At 41.8% G+C, this 14,198-nt stretch overlaps 1 long non-coding RNA gene across 1 annotated transcript; it reads left to right on the top strand.

Annotated features, from left to right (window-relative positions):
- Nucleotides 1-12,805: 12,805 nt before the first annotated feature.
- On the top strand, nucleotides 12,806-13,750 carry LOC307195461. Its single transcript, XR_013830843.1, has 3 exons — nucleotides 12,806-12,835; nucleotides 12,978-13,049; nucleotides 13,156-13,750. It is a non-coding gene; the product is annotated as an uncharacterized lncRNA (long non-coding RNA).
- Nucleotides 13,751-14,198: the final 448 nt, after the last annotated feature.

The following is a 14,198-nucleotide window of genomic DNA, read 5'->3' on the forward strand; positions in this document are numbered from 1 at the left end:
CAGGCCTTGCAGGGTGGGCCCTGCGGAGGGCAGACTCATACCTTCCACAGGGAGGTGGCAGCTGGCAGGTGCTGGACTATCTAAGGCCAGTGGAGGGGCCTCCAGTGTTGGCCCAGACATCTAAGAAGGAGATGCTGCCGGCCGAGACAGTGTCTCTGAGGGGCTACCCTGAGACTCTTCGGCAAGTTTTGGAAACACTGCAAAGTGGTAGCAAGTGCTCCTATGGGAACCAACTGTCACAGCGTGGGTGAAGAAGTGATGCTGGCTGATACTGAAGGGAACAGCCAGCAAAACTGGCCTCAGAGGTAGCAGGAAGGAAAAGAAACTCCTCCTCCAGGCTTACAGTCTCCCTGTAGCATTCCCTATAGGCAGAGCCTAACAGAGAACTAGCAGTAACAGAGAAATAAATGTGTTTGGCAGGGATCAGCAGAGTATCGAAGCAGAAGGATGGGTTTGATGCTGAGAGACAATAGCTTGATAATGAGAGACAATAACTTTATACCTTAAAAAACTATTGAACAGGAGTGGAATTCTTATGATGGATCTTACACTTGACTTTGTAGTTCTCCATTCACCACCAGCACCACCACCCTCTCCCCGCCCCTCAGCTCCTCTAGCTAAGAACACTTATTAGTAAAACTTGAGTCAAGATTTTTTCTAACTTTGATGCATTATTTCATCAGAACCGGAGGGCAATCAACCACAAAAGGTCTCTTCTAGAGATTACCTAGATGACGTTTACTTCAGAGAGTTGTTTAGCATTTTGAGGAAAAAATGTAAGTCTATTTTTATTTAAAAAGGAAAAGCAAACCCTACTTGAGAAACAATTTACCATGGAGGTCTTATTCAAGAGCAGAGGCAGCAGTAAAACGGCCCTCGTCATGCTCTAGAATGTGAAATACCTGCTCAGAGAGGTACTTCCTGCCATCCTTCCTGAGTGTGGGACAGAACCTTCAAAGTACATGGTTTCCCTTTCAAAATCTCTAGGCTTCCCTACTGGCCTTCTTGTCAGTTCTGAGTTGATTTAGATAACAGAATGAGAAAGCCCACTCGTTTGTCTTATTTTTTAAGTTTCATTTTTTAAACTGTGGAACCCAACCCTTGACAAAGATCTTTCTTCTGAAGGGCAGCGTGGCCTGCAGGTGTCTCCTAATAGGAAAGCAGAACAGCAGTTCGGTTTTTCGGGTGTTAGGGACTTTAGCTGCTGAAAATGAATATCTGACTCATGTAAAGAATGACCCATCCGCTGCCACTTGGTTTACAGAGCACCTCGAAAATCCCTGGAGGTTGGCTTACGTAACAGCCTCTCACAGTAGAAAACACGAAGGCAGTACCCAGTGGTATTATTTTCCAGTGTTCCTCCTAGAGAAATTAGTTTGCCATCTGGCAACAGGAGAGATGTGCAAGTATTCCTAGAAATAACAATCTACCTGTGTGCTGGCGCGTCCACACTGGAGGAGGCCCCTTTGGGAAGGGCCGGTATCAGTTTCTAGCCTACAAGCCTCCCGGCGGGGGTTCCGCAATGGAACAGCGAAAGAATTACTTAGGTCTCAGTCTACACCCTGAACTCACTTTTGAACCGAATTCCTAATAGGAGAGTGACAACAGGTGTTGTAAATGATGCTTCATTCAGTAAACTAATTGAAACAGATCACGGAGCATGATTTATTTGCATGAGAAAGATAAACGGGCACGGAAAATTTTGATCTGAAGATATTTGCAAAGTGGATAAGTAACATCACAGAAACAATGAGGCCAGGCCTCTGGTAACACGATATGGGCACTGTTTCATGTACTTTGGGACGCAGGAGGGTGAGAGATGGTTTGTTTCAGTTCCCATAAAACTCAATTTCCTCCATAGTAGAGTTGGTCCCAATTGCATATTTATTCTTGCATAGATACTGGGCTCTCCCTGAAGTCTGGAGAGTTCAGGTTACCAGTCATCCCCAAGAATAAACATGGGACAAAGCTGTAGGTTCTAGCATTGAAACAGAGGTCCCCTGCATTTCTGTGGTCTGGTAAGGCACCTAGAGAAATCACAAAACCCCTCAAGTCTTAGGTACTCTACAAGGATGGTGCAAGATCACCCAGCCTTAATATTCAAAGAGCCACCGGAGGATGCCTCACATGGCCACAACCAGACAAGAGGGAAGCTTGGTGAGACTCTCTCGGGGGTACAGGGTGGCTTGAATTCTGTTAACAACCTGGACAGAGCCAGCCAGACCAATACAGTCACAGCAATAGGAGGTCCTGAGAGCCTATCTTAGACCAAATGCATTAACAAACGAAGAGATCTGTAAGGAACCTTCCCACCAACATTAACCACACCAAAAGCGAGCCAAACCCAGGCTTCTCATAATTGGTTCTTGTTCCGACACTAGAGTGAGAAGAGCCAATTGCCATGGCCAACGGTTACTATCACTCTCCTCTGTAGAAAGCCACTGTCCTCGAAGAGCTTACTAAGGGTCTCCACTAAAGAACAAAAAAACATGGGTAAGACTGGTTTCCTCTCAAGTTATGACTCAACTTTGGTCACCACACTTCCACTTGGGCCTATTAACATTCAGTGGCCAGAATGTCACTCTTCTTAATCTTCTAGCAAACAACAGCCCTGCTGCCTTGCAGTCATATAGAAAGCCACAAGAATATTTCCTTTTGACTCTCTTCTCTCCGCATCAGACCCACAAGTCAAGCTAACGCTGAGATCTATCTTCTCACAATCTACTAGAAAGTGGCCTGCCCCGGCTTGCTTATCCTGCTAAAATGAGAAGCAAGAAATAAACAACTTCATGCGAATTACAAATAGAGGGCACTGGTTATCGAGCGTGCCCATACCATAGCACGATGGAAATGCAAGAAAGCGTTCTGCTCCATCTTGGCCTGAGTCGGGAGCCATACCCCTTGTGAGACAGGGCCTTCCCCTCAGTATCAGGGCAAACGACGTGGACCCACGCAGAAGCCAGGATCTCCACGAACACTCACGGACCCCTGGACTTGGTGGGAGGGTCGGAGGAAACAAAAGCTATTGTTTTCTTTTCTCCATCTATCCTGGAGATCAGAAAACAGTAGTAGCAGGTTCTGAAGGTCCACTCTTCACACGTGATCTCTGTGCTCACCTGCACGTTAACAATTTCATGGTGTTCCTTGGCTCTGAGGTTTTATTATCATTACTGTTGTTAATATTATTTATAATTTTAGTAACATTAAAATAATAGCTAAGATTTATTGTTGCCAAGTACTATGATAAACATTTAAATATTTTATTATATCTCCTTTGAACCTCACAGCTACTGGTTGAATTAGATGCTAAGATCATCCCCAACTAAAAATTAGGAGGCTGAGGCCAGAAGAGGTGAACTCTTTGGAAACCAGGCTGCTAAAGAATGGCAAAACCTGGGTTCAGTTCTAGGCTCGGCGCCCCCAGAGTCCATTCTACTATCCACTTCAGGTCAGTACCTCCCCTGCCCACCCCTTAAAAACACTGAATTGTTTATATCCTCAGCAAACCCAAATGCTTAGCTCCAAGAGCCAAACAAAAATAACTGTTACAAATACCAATGTTTGATTTCTCTGATGGGGCCTCTCAGGGTTATTAAATTTAATCCCTTGTCCCTTTGCTCCAGTAGCTTCTTTGCCCCCTTGGGAAGCATTCCTCTAACTCCTTCCCCCATTTCTTCACACGCCTTCACCTCCACCTATCCTCACCCAGGCTGTCTGAATTCTACCCAGCCTTAAAGATGTAACTCAACTTCCGCCTCTCCCAAAAAGGCTTCTCCAACTACTTATAGCTCCCCCCTCTGAACTCCTATAAAACTTAATATTTATACTACTTACTTGGCATTTATGTTTTATTTTTTACAGTTACTTCTATTTGAGAATAATCCATCTTCAGGCTGAATTCACTATGCCCCATGTTTTCATTGATGATTTGTAATCTTTGATGGCAAGCATTCTATATTAAAAGATTGTAATATCTCCAAACCCAGCAAGCTCAGGCACTCAATAAATGACCAGTGAGAGCTGCGTTAGAAAGCCTGTCTCAGCCTGGGATTTGAAACAGGCTGGGCTGGTAGGGAGAGAAGCTAGCCTGTCTTCCTGGAGCTCTGGTGAATACGGTGGAATACAATACAAGTATAGCCTCAGGAGTCTCTTCAGGGGCAGGGAACAATCCTCTGACCCCCTAATTCCTGGCTGCCCATGTCCCAACGTCTCTCACATTATCCAATCAAACTTCTACATTCTGAACTAAAAGTATGTAGAGTGTCAGACCCTGAAAAACAACACCAACTTTTACTTACCGGTTTCACTTACCTTCACACCTGTGGTTTGGAAGGTGTCAAATTTCCTCTGAAGCCTTTCTGCAGAGCTTTATCCCCCTTCTTTCTCCACCCTGCTAGTCATCCCTGTCAACAGTGACAATATCCTTGTCAAACAGAAGTCACTCGAGCTATCAGCTTTCATGAGCGCTTGAGTTGGGATAATCCCTGCTTCCTACAAAACTGTTTTCCTTCTAGGAATGGCTAGTTCCTTTTTCTTTAAGGTTTCTGAAACTTCTCTAACTAAAGCCTCCTGCCCAGATGATTTCTCATGGTTTTCTGAAGATTTCCTTCAGCTAAAAAGATTTGCTAAAGCTTGGTTTTCTCTAGTTTGTACGATGAAAAAGTTCGGCATATTACTTTTTTTTCCAGCCTATACACGGCACCCTTGAGAGTTTCATGTGCCCTGGAAAGGGGTATCTCCCCTGGGATAACTGTTCAAATTACTTTTTGTTTTCAGTAAGATCTGCTTCTTTACCCCTTCCATTTCCTATCTAGAGCCCATCCTTTGATGACCTGAGCTGAGTGAAAAGACTTTTGCCAACCCCAGAATCCTGTCATCTATTTTAAATACACTAACTTAGAGGAAAGCCGTAGACAGTACAGTAAATGTAACTATGCAAAAGAGCTCCCATTCACCCAGCTTGTGTGAGTGCCGATTTGGGCAGTGAGTAAACCAACAAGTAAACATCCAAACCGGTCTTACATCTGTCCCCCACGACCACTTCTCCCTTTTCAATGCACCAATTCTTTGTTCTCAAACTCAACATTTTAGAGTTGGGAAGGGACACGTAGCTCTGTATCTTCCCATGAAGTTGAGCTGAGCCCCATGCTTACTGAGAATGAGCCCAAACCACAGAATTATCTGCACATGAAGAGAAACCACTCGGTAAGAAGAGACAGAAATGATACCCCACAGGCGACTTAGGACAATCCCATGAAGCTCTAAAAGCAGGTCTCTCTTCTCTCGGGGGTTTGGTCTTCACCCGACTAAAATTAATGCAAAAGAACCAGGTGACTGGAGGAACTAGATGTGTGGACCAATGTATCTTTATTGACCAAGTGCCTCTGGGATGTTCATGGTAAGAATAGAAGGACAGTAATTCATCTTAAAGCAAACAGTTAGAAATAGTGCCTTTCTTTCTTATCTTCTGATTTCCCTGAAATCAGCTAATGGCAAAGCAGAAACTCTAAAACTCTGATTTCCTTTCTAAAGCACAGAACAATCACTCCCAAGAATCAGAAGATACACATTCAAGTCTGGCATCAAGATACTAGCAATGCAGCCTTGAGCAAATTATTTAGCCTCCCCCAATATTTGTTTTCTCAAATGTAAAAAACAGAATTTTGCCGCAATTATCCCACAAGGATGTTGTGAAAATTGACTGAATTAACATATAAAAGTACGTTATAAACTTTAAAGGTTTAGTTGTATATAAACTCAACATTAATACAATCATTCTATTTTTATTTTCCCATTAATAAGTCTTCATTTCCTGCCATTTCTCAAATCCACTCTTTTAATGTACCAGTGGTTCTTTTCTGGAATATTGAAAAATTTCTTTTGTAGTTTGAACTCCATTTCTAATCCTCTGAAAAATAAAATTGAGCAAAAACCCCGGTTTTCCTATTTCTGGATAAATATTCAGGCATTCTGCTCTTTAAATTTTTAAAAAAAAAACTAAAAGAGCTGGTTTTCTTGTGAGAATTTTTTAAAGCACATAAATTTTAAAAATTACTTTTATAACAAAATTTGATCATGCTATTGTTTTGAAGTACATCAAAAGAACAACTGTATTTTGCTTAGAGCGCTCTTTTGAGAACTCTATTTACATTTCAATATATTTGTATTTATTTATTTAAATAAGAAAGAACACAAATGCCAGCAAAAAGAAGAAAACATCTCAAAAGTCTTTCGATATATATGATAGCAAAATTTTTTTGTCTTTTTAAAAATCGAGGTATAGTTGATGTATATGTTTCAGGTGTACAACATAGTGACTCACAATTTTTAAAGGTTATATTCCATTTATAGTTATTATAAACTATTGGCTATAATCCCTGTGTTGTACGATATATCCTTGTAGCTTATTTATTTTATACATAGTAGTTTGTTCTCTATATCTGTGAATTTGTGTCTTTTTTGTTATATTCATTAGCTTGTTTTATTTTTTAGATTCCACATATAAGTGGTATCATGAAGTATTTGTCTTTCTCTGTCTGACTGATTTCACTCAGCATAATACTCTCCAAGTCCATCCATGTTGCTGCAAATGGCAGAACTTCATTCTTTTTTTATGGCTGAGTAGTATTCTCTCGAGAATTTTTTAAATATTCTGGGCCCACAAGGAAAAGACTGAAATCTCTTTAAACCTGACTCTGAGAATTAAAGAGCTCTCAATAACAATTCATATTACACTGTTACAACATCAACACCTGCAGATCTCAAGAAGCATTATAGATGCTGTTACCTCAATCATTGCTTCTGTGTTTTATATTCCTTTTTAGAGCTAAAAAATTTTGACCTAAGTATTTTGCAAAAGCCATCCTACTATCATGTTTAAAAACACAAAATAAACGAAAAAAATGATGGTGCTTTGGCTAGAAGAGGGAGGGGGATGTGAACTTAGAAAAGCAAAATTGGAGGGAGCAGAACACTGACTAGAACCCATTACTCTCATTTGGTGACATCTGAAATACGTAACTTTTACAGTGCATTTTTCTCACCTTTTACTTGTATATCAGTTTAGTAGAGTAGCCATACTTGAATCAGCAAGAATAGCACAGTACCTTCTTAAACATCATTAATTATCCTCCAAAAATATTTAATTAAATGATTAGGTCTAATGAGACTCTCCTAATGCTGAAATGAACAACTTATAAGACTCAATCATTTAATTTTATAAAAAGAAAAAAATCCAGACAATGTAACCAAAGGATCAACTTCTTCCTGAACTGTTTAACTGATGATTTGGGCATTATATAGATACAGTTCCATTTAGAACTGAACCTGGGATAAAACCAGAAATCAACTCTAGCGTTAATACTTGTTACCAATGATGATTCATTGTTCGTTAGTTGATGCTAAACTTTTTAAGGGGTGGAGGCATTATTAACCAGATCCTTAAAGAACTCACAAAGAGAAAACCATGGAGCAGGCAAAAGCTTCAGAAAGTGAGATGAGTTGCGGTGCAGTTATAATTTAGGGTAAAAGCTAAGGGTTTTGAAAATACCAAGCAAAACATTTTTGTGTAAATTGTCATTTCAAATGTAAAAGAGTTGGCCTTTAATTAGGGAAGTAAATCTCTTTGAATAGATGAGAATTTTAATGACAATGTGTTGCCTGCTAAGCCAACTACCCATGCTAGATATATAGAAATATCGATTCATTTTCTTACGACTGTACCACACTTAACTACAGTTGCTCTGTTGTGGGCACAGAAAAGTGGGGAATTTTCATGAAACACAAATCAACAGATGAAAACCGTGTTTCCTTTTGTGACGCAAGGAAGAAGCTACCCGTAAAGAATGGTAAGAAATGAGAACTACTTCAGCAGGGAAGCAATGACTTAGACCCTGAACGTATGCACTGGTTGTGCAAACGAGATTTCACCTCTCATGGCTTTCATGTATCTTGACCCAAAAAAAGAGAGGCCAATGATCCAAAGCTCTTTTTTAAAAGTAAAAATAAATAGGTGAAGTACACCTTTTTTTTTTTAAACATCTTTATTGGAGTATAATTGCGTTACAATGGTGTGTTAGTTTCTGCTTTATAACAAAGTGAATCAGTTATACATACATATATGTTCCCATATCTCTTCCCTCTTGCGTCTCCCTCCCTCCCACTCTCCCTATCCCACCCCTCCTGGTGGTTACAGAGCACCAAGCTGATCGCCCTGTGCTATGCGGCTGCTTCCCACTAGCTATCTATTTTACATTTGGTAGTGTATATATGTCCACGCCACTCTCTCACTTTCTCCCAGCTTACTCTTCCCCCTCCCCATATCCTCAAGTCCATTCTCTAGTAGGTCTGTCTTTATTCCGTCTTGCTCCTAGGTTCTTCATGACTTTTTTTTTTTTTTTAGATTCCATATATATGTGTTAGCATATGGTATTTGTTTTTCTCTTTCTGACTTATTTCACTCTGTATAACAGACTCTAGGTCCATACAGCTCACTACAAATAACTTTCGTTTCGTTTCTTTTTATGGCTGAGTAATATTCCATTGTATATATGTGCCACATCTTCTGTATCCATTCATATGTTGATGGACACTTGGGTTGCTTCCATGTTCTGGCTATTGTAAATAGAGCTGCAATGACCATTGTGGTACATGACTCTTTGAATTATGCTTTTCTCAGGGTATATGCCCAGTAGTGGGATTGCTGGGTCATACAGTAGTTCTAGTTGTAGTTTTTTAAGGAACCTCCATACTGTTCTCCATAGTGGCTGTATCAATTCACATTCCCACTGACAGTGCAAGAGGGTTCCCTTTTCTCCACACCCTCTCCAGCATTTATTGTTTGTACATTTATTAATGATGGCCATTCTGACTGGTGTGAGATGATATCTCATTGTAGTTTTGATTTGCATTTCTGTAATGACTAATGATGTTGAGCATTCTTTCATGTGTTTGTTGGCAATCTGTATATCTTCTTTGGAGAAATGTCTATTTAGGTCTTCTGCCCATTTTTGGATTGGGTTGTTTGTTTTTTTTGATATTGACCTGCTTGTAAATTTTGGAGATTAATCCTTGTCAGTTGCTTCATTTGCAAATATTTTGTCGTATTCTGAGGGTTGTCTTTTGGTCGTGTTTATGGTTTCCTTTGCTGTGCAAAAGTTTTTACGTTTCATTAGGTCCCATTTGTTTATTTTTGTTTTTATTTCCATTTCTCTAGGAGGTGGGTCAAAAAGGATCTTGCTGTGATTTATGTCATAGAGTGTTCTGCCTATATTTTCCTCTAAGAGTTTGACAGTGTCTGGCCTTACATTTAGGTCTTTAATCCATTCTCTGTTTATTTTTGTGTATGATGTTAGGGAGTGTTCTAATTTCATCCTTTTACATGTAGCTGTCCAGTTTTCCCAGGATCACTTATTGAAGAGGCTGTCTTTTCTCCACTGTATATTCTTGCCTCCTTTATCAAAGATAAGGTGACCATATGTGCGTGGGTTTATCTGTGGGCTTTCTATCTGTTCCATTGCTCTATATTTCTGTTTTTGTGCCAGTACCATACTGTCTTGATTACTGTAGCCTTGAAGTATAGTCTGAAGTCAGGGAACCTGATTCCTCCAGCTCCGTTTTTCGTTCTCAAGATTGCTTTGGCTATTTGGGGTCTTTTGTATTTCCATACAAATTGTGAAATTTGTTGTTCTAGTTCTGTGAAAAATGCCAGTGGTAGTTTGATAGGGATTGCATTGAATCTGTAGATTGCTTTGGGAAGTACAGTCATTTTCAGAATGTTGATTCTTCCAATCCAGGAACATGGTATATCTCTCCATCTATTTGTATCATCTTTAATTTCTTTCATCAGTGTCTTATAATTTTCTGCATACAGGTCTTTTGCCTCCTTAGGTAGGTTTATTCCTAGATATTTTATTCTTTTTGTTGCAATGGTAAGTGGGAGTGTTTTCTTAATTTCTCTTTGAGATTTTTCATCATTAGTGTATAGGAATGCAAGAGATTTCTGTGCATTAATTTTGTATCCTGCTACTTTACCAAATTCATTGATTAGCTCTAGAAGTTTCTGGTAGCATCTTTAGGATTGTCTATGTATAGTATCATGTCATCTGCAAACAGTGACAGCTTTACTTCTTCTTTTCCAGTTTGGATTTCTTTTATCCCTTTTTCTTCTCTGATTGCTGTGGCTAGAACTTCCAAAACTATGTTGAATACTAGTAGTGAGAGTGAGCAACCTTGTCTTGTTCCTGATCTTAGTGGAAATGGTTTCAGTTTTTCACCACTGAGGACGATGTTGGCTGTGGGTTTGTCATATATGGCCTTTATTATGTTGAGGAAAGTTCCCTCTATGCCTACTTTCTGGAGGGTTTTTATCATAAGTGGGTGTTGAATTTTGTCAAAAGCTTTCTCTGCATCTATTGAGATGATCATATGGTTTTTCTCCTTCAATTTGTTAATACGGTTTGGCATAGGGTGTCCAGCACTGTAGCTTGCTGGTCATTGAGTGGAGCTGGGTCTTGACACTGAAATGGAGGTCTCTGGGAGATTTTCACCGTTCGTTATTACATGGAGCTGGGAGGTCTCCAGTGAACCAGTGTCCTGAACTTGGCTCTCCCACCTCAGAGGCAGAGCCCTGATGCCCGGCTGGTGCACCAAGAGCCTGTCAACCACACAGCTCAGAATAAAAGGGAGAAAAAGAAAGAAAGAAAGAAAGAAGATAAAATAAAATAAAATAGTTATTAAAATAAAAAATAATTATTAAAAAAAATTTTTTTAATACAAAAAAGGAAAGAAAAAAAGAAGAGAGCAACCAAACCAAAAAACAAATCCACCAATGATAACAAGTGCTAAAAACTATACTGAAAAAAAAAAAACTTACAGACAGAACCCTAGGACAAATGGTAAAAGCAAAGCTATACAGACAAAATTCCACCCAGGAGCATACACATACACACTCACAATAAGAGAAAAAGGGAAAAAATATATATATACCATTGCTCCCAAAGTCCACCTCCTCAATTTGGGATGATTCGTTGTCTATTCAGGTATTCCGCAGGTGCAGGGTACATCAAGTTGATTGTGGAGCTTTAATCCGCTGCTCCTGAGGCTGCTGGGAGAGATTTCCCTTTCTCTTCTTTGTTCTCACAGCTTCTGGGGTTCAGCTTTGGATTTGGACTCGCCTCTCCGTGTAGGTTGCCTGAGGGCGTCTGTTCTTCCTTCAGACAGGACGGGGTTAAAAGAGCCGCTGACTCAGGGGCTCTGGCTCACTCAGGCCGGGGGGAGGGAGGAGTACGGATGCGGGGAGAGCCTGCAGCGGCAGAGGCCGGTGTGACGTTGCACCAGCCTGAGGCGCGCCGTGCGTTCTCGCAGGGAGGTTGTTCCTGGATCCCGGGGCCATGGCAGTGGCAGGCTGCACAGGCTCCCGGGAGGGGAGGTGTGGATAGCGCCCTGTGCTCGCACACAGGCTTCTTGGTGGCGGCAGCAGCAGCCTTAGCGTCTCATGCCCGTCTCAGGGGTCCACGCTTTTAGCCGCGGCTCGCGCCCGTCTCTGGAGCTCCTTTAAGCGGCGCTCTTAATCCCCTCTCCTCGCGCACCAGGAAACAAAGAGGGAAAAAAATGTCTCTTGCCTCTTCGGCAGCTCCAGACTATTTCCCGGACTCCCTCCCGGCTAGTTGTGGCGCACTAGCCCCCTTCAGGCTGTGTTCACGCAGCCGACCCCAGTCCTCTACCTGGGATCCGACCTCCGAAGCCCGAGCCTCAGCTCCCAGCCCCCGCCCACCCCGGCGGGTGAGCAGACAAGCCTCTCCGGCTGGTGAGTGCTGGTCGGCACCGATCCTCTGTGTGGGGATCTCTCCGCCTTGCCCTCCGCATCCCTGTTGCTGTGCCCTCCTTGGTGGCTCCTAAGCTTTCCCCCTCCGCCACCCGCAGTCTCCGCCCGCGAAGGGGCTCCTAGTGTGTAGAAACCTTTCCTCCTTCATGGCTCCCTCCCACTGGTGCACGTCCCGGCCCTATTCTTTTGTCTCTGTTTTTTTTCTGTTTTTCTTTTGCCCTACCCAGGTACCTGGGGAGTTTCTTGCCTTTTCGGAAGTCTGAGGTCTTCTGCCAGCGTTCAGTAGGTGTTCTGTAGGAGTTGTTCCACATGTAGACGTACTTCTGATGTATTTGTGGGGAGGAAGGTGATCTCTGCGTCCTACTCTTCCGCCATCTTGAAGCTCCTCCGCCACCTTTTTTTTTTTTTTCTTTTTTTGCGGTACGCGGGCCTTTCACTGTTGTGGCCTCTCCAGTTGCGGAGCACAGGCTCCAGACGTGCAGGCTCAGCGGCCATGGCTCATAGGCCCAGCCGCTCCGCGGCATGTGGGATCTTCCCGGACCAGGGCACGAACCTGTGTCCCCTGCATCGGCAGGCGGACTTCTAACCACTGCGCCACCAGGGAAACCCCCCCCCCCCCACCACCTCTATTTTTAAAAACCATCTTGAAGGCAACTGCTTCATAGCTTACACATTTTAATTAGTTTGAATTAGAATTCTTCATGGTCAATTATTTCTGACTCAGTTGTTTACTTACTCTGAAAGTGACCCATGGAGTCTTGGTTGAGCTAAGATAGATATTCTGAAAAGCTTTGCTCTGAAAAGCTTTGCCTGATATTTGTTGGGGCACCTTACAATGAAGTTCTTTCTAAGACAGCATAATGACATCTAGATAAATAGTTCAATACATCTGAGGGCATTTTGAGTAACAATTTTTTACCTAAATGATCATTTACTATCTAGGTAACTTACTCTTTTTCCTGTAAGCATTACTCATAAGGTGTTCAGTTTTACATCATTTTTGAGAGGAAGGTAAGTATAATGAGTCACTGAGACTAAAGTTAATTTCACAGATTCATGCTTCAAGAATACAATGCTGAATGAGGGAAGAGACCAGAGATAACAACAGCAGCAGGTAAGTCATTTAAGACTCCTTGTTTCTTTTTTATTTTAGAGATGAGAAGGAAGAAAAACTTTGAATAGGAAGAATCCAGAAAAGATGAAGGTCTATGGAAGAAAAGACAGGGTAAGAAAACGTTGAAAAATGAGAATAAATAAGTTTGTTTCAGTGGGAAGTAAAATCTGTAAGTTCTGATGGTGTTCTGAATCTTTGATTCTGTTTTGTAATTTAGGTTAGTCCCTGAAGAGAAATACTTTTAAAAGAGCTCAGGATATTACTCCAACTCTGATTTCCCCAAAATAAAGAGAAAATTGGCTACTCTCCTATTAGAAGCTTAAAATACCTGGATATGCAGGATTATTCATTTCAGAGATTGTTCCAGAAGCCAAAACAAAAGATAAGTATCTGCACAGTGGGCTGGAACCCGTAGGGACTCCCTTCCTTCTTTCTACACAGCCATACATGAGAGTACTAAATATTCCCAACAGTAACAGCACTTTTCTGTGGCCCTGATCTATTATGGGAGTGTGGGAAGAAAGTTTCAGTCTGACTGAGATGAGTAGCAGCATTTAGGTCAGACAGATATCATTCGGGGGTCTGTGCTGTAAAAATGAGGATGTAGCACTCACTCAGTTTCCTCCAAGAGAGTCAACTGACCCAGGCTCAGAGGAGGCTCCCACGCTGCCCCACAAAAATGAGATAGTTCATCACTGTGGGAGTAGTCTCTGTCCGTTCAGTCACCACCATGGGCGTGCTCCCAAGACACTGGCACCAGAAGGCAAAGGAGTTGACCACACTCCTAAGCCTTAGAGCCCTGCCGAGAGATGGTGGGCTGGTGGCAGTAATAACCACTTGGATGGAGTGGAGCCTTTATCTCTGAGATCCTTGAACACAACAGGAGCAGTTTAACCTGACTGATTAATAACAGAAAAGAAAGAGCACCAAGAAAGAGCACCATAAGACCAGATTCCATTCATGTTTCTTAGGATGAGCTTATTAAGTTGTATTATGTGGTTATACCAATACAGAGAGTACCATGTTTTTAAAATAGAGAGATATTTCACGTACCAAAAAATGTACCCATAGGTGTACAACTGACTGGGGTTTTTAAAAGTATATCCACAAGGTTATGTAGTCATCACCTTTATCTAGTTCCACAACATTTTTCTCACCCCACAAAGGAATCTCAGACCCATTAGTAGTCACTTCCTACTCTCTCCTCACCTCAGCCTCTGGCAACCACTAATCATCTTCCTGGCATTATGGCTATGCCTA

This window comes from Stenella coeruleoalba (assembly GCF_951394435.1).
Source record: "Stenella coeruleoalba genome assembly, chromosome: 12".
Taxonomy (NCBI): domain Eukaryota; kingdom Metazoa; phylum Chordata; class Mammalia; order Artiodactyla; family Delphinidae; genus Stenella; species Stenella coeruleoalba.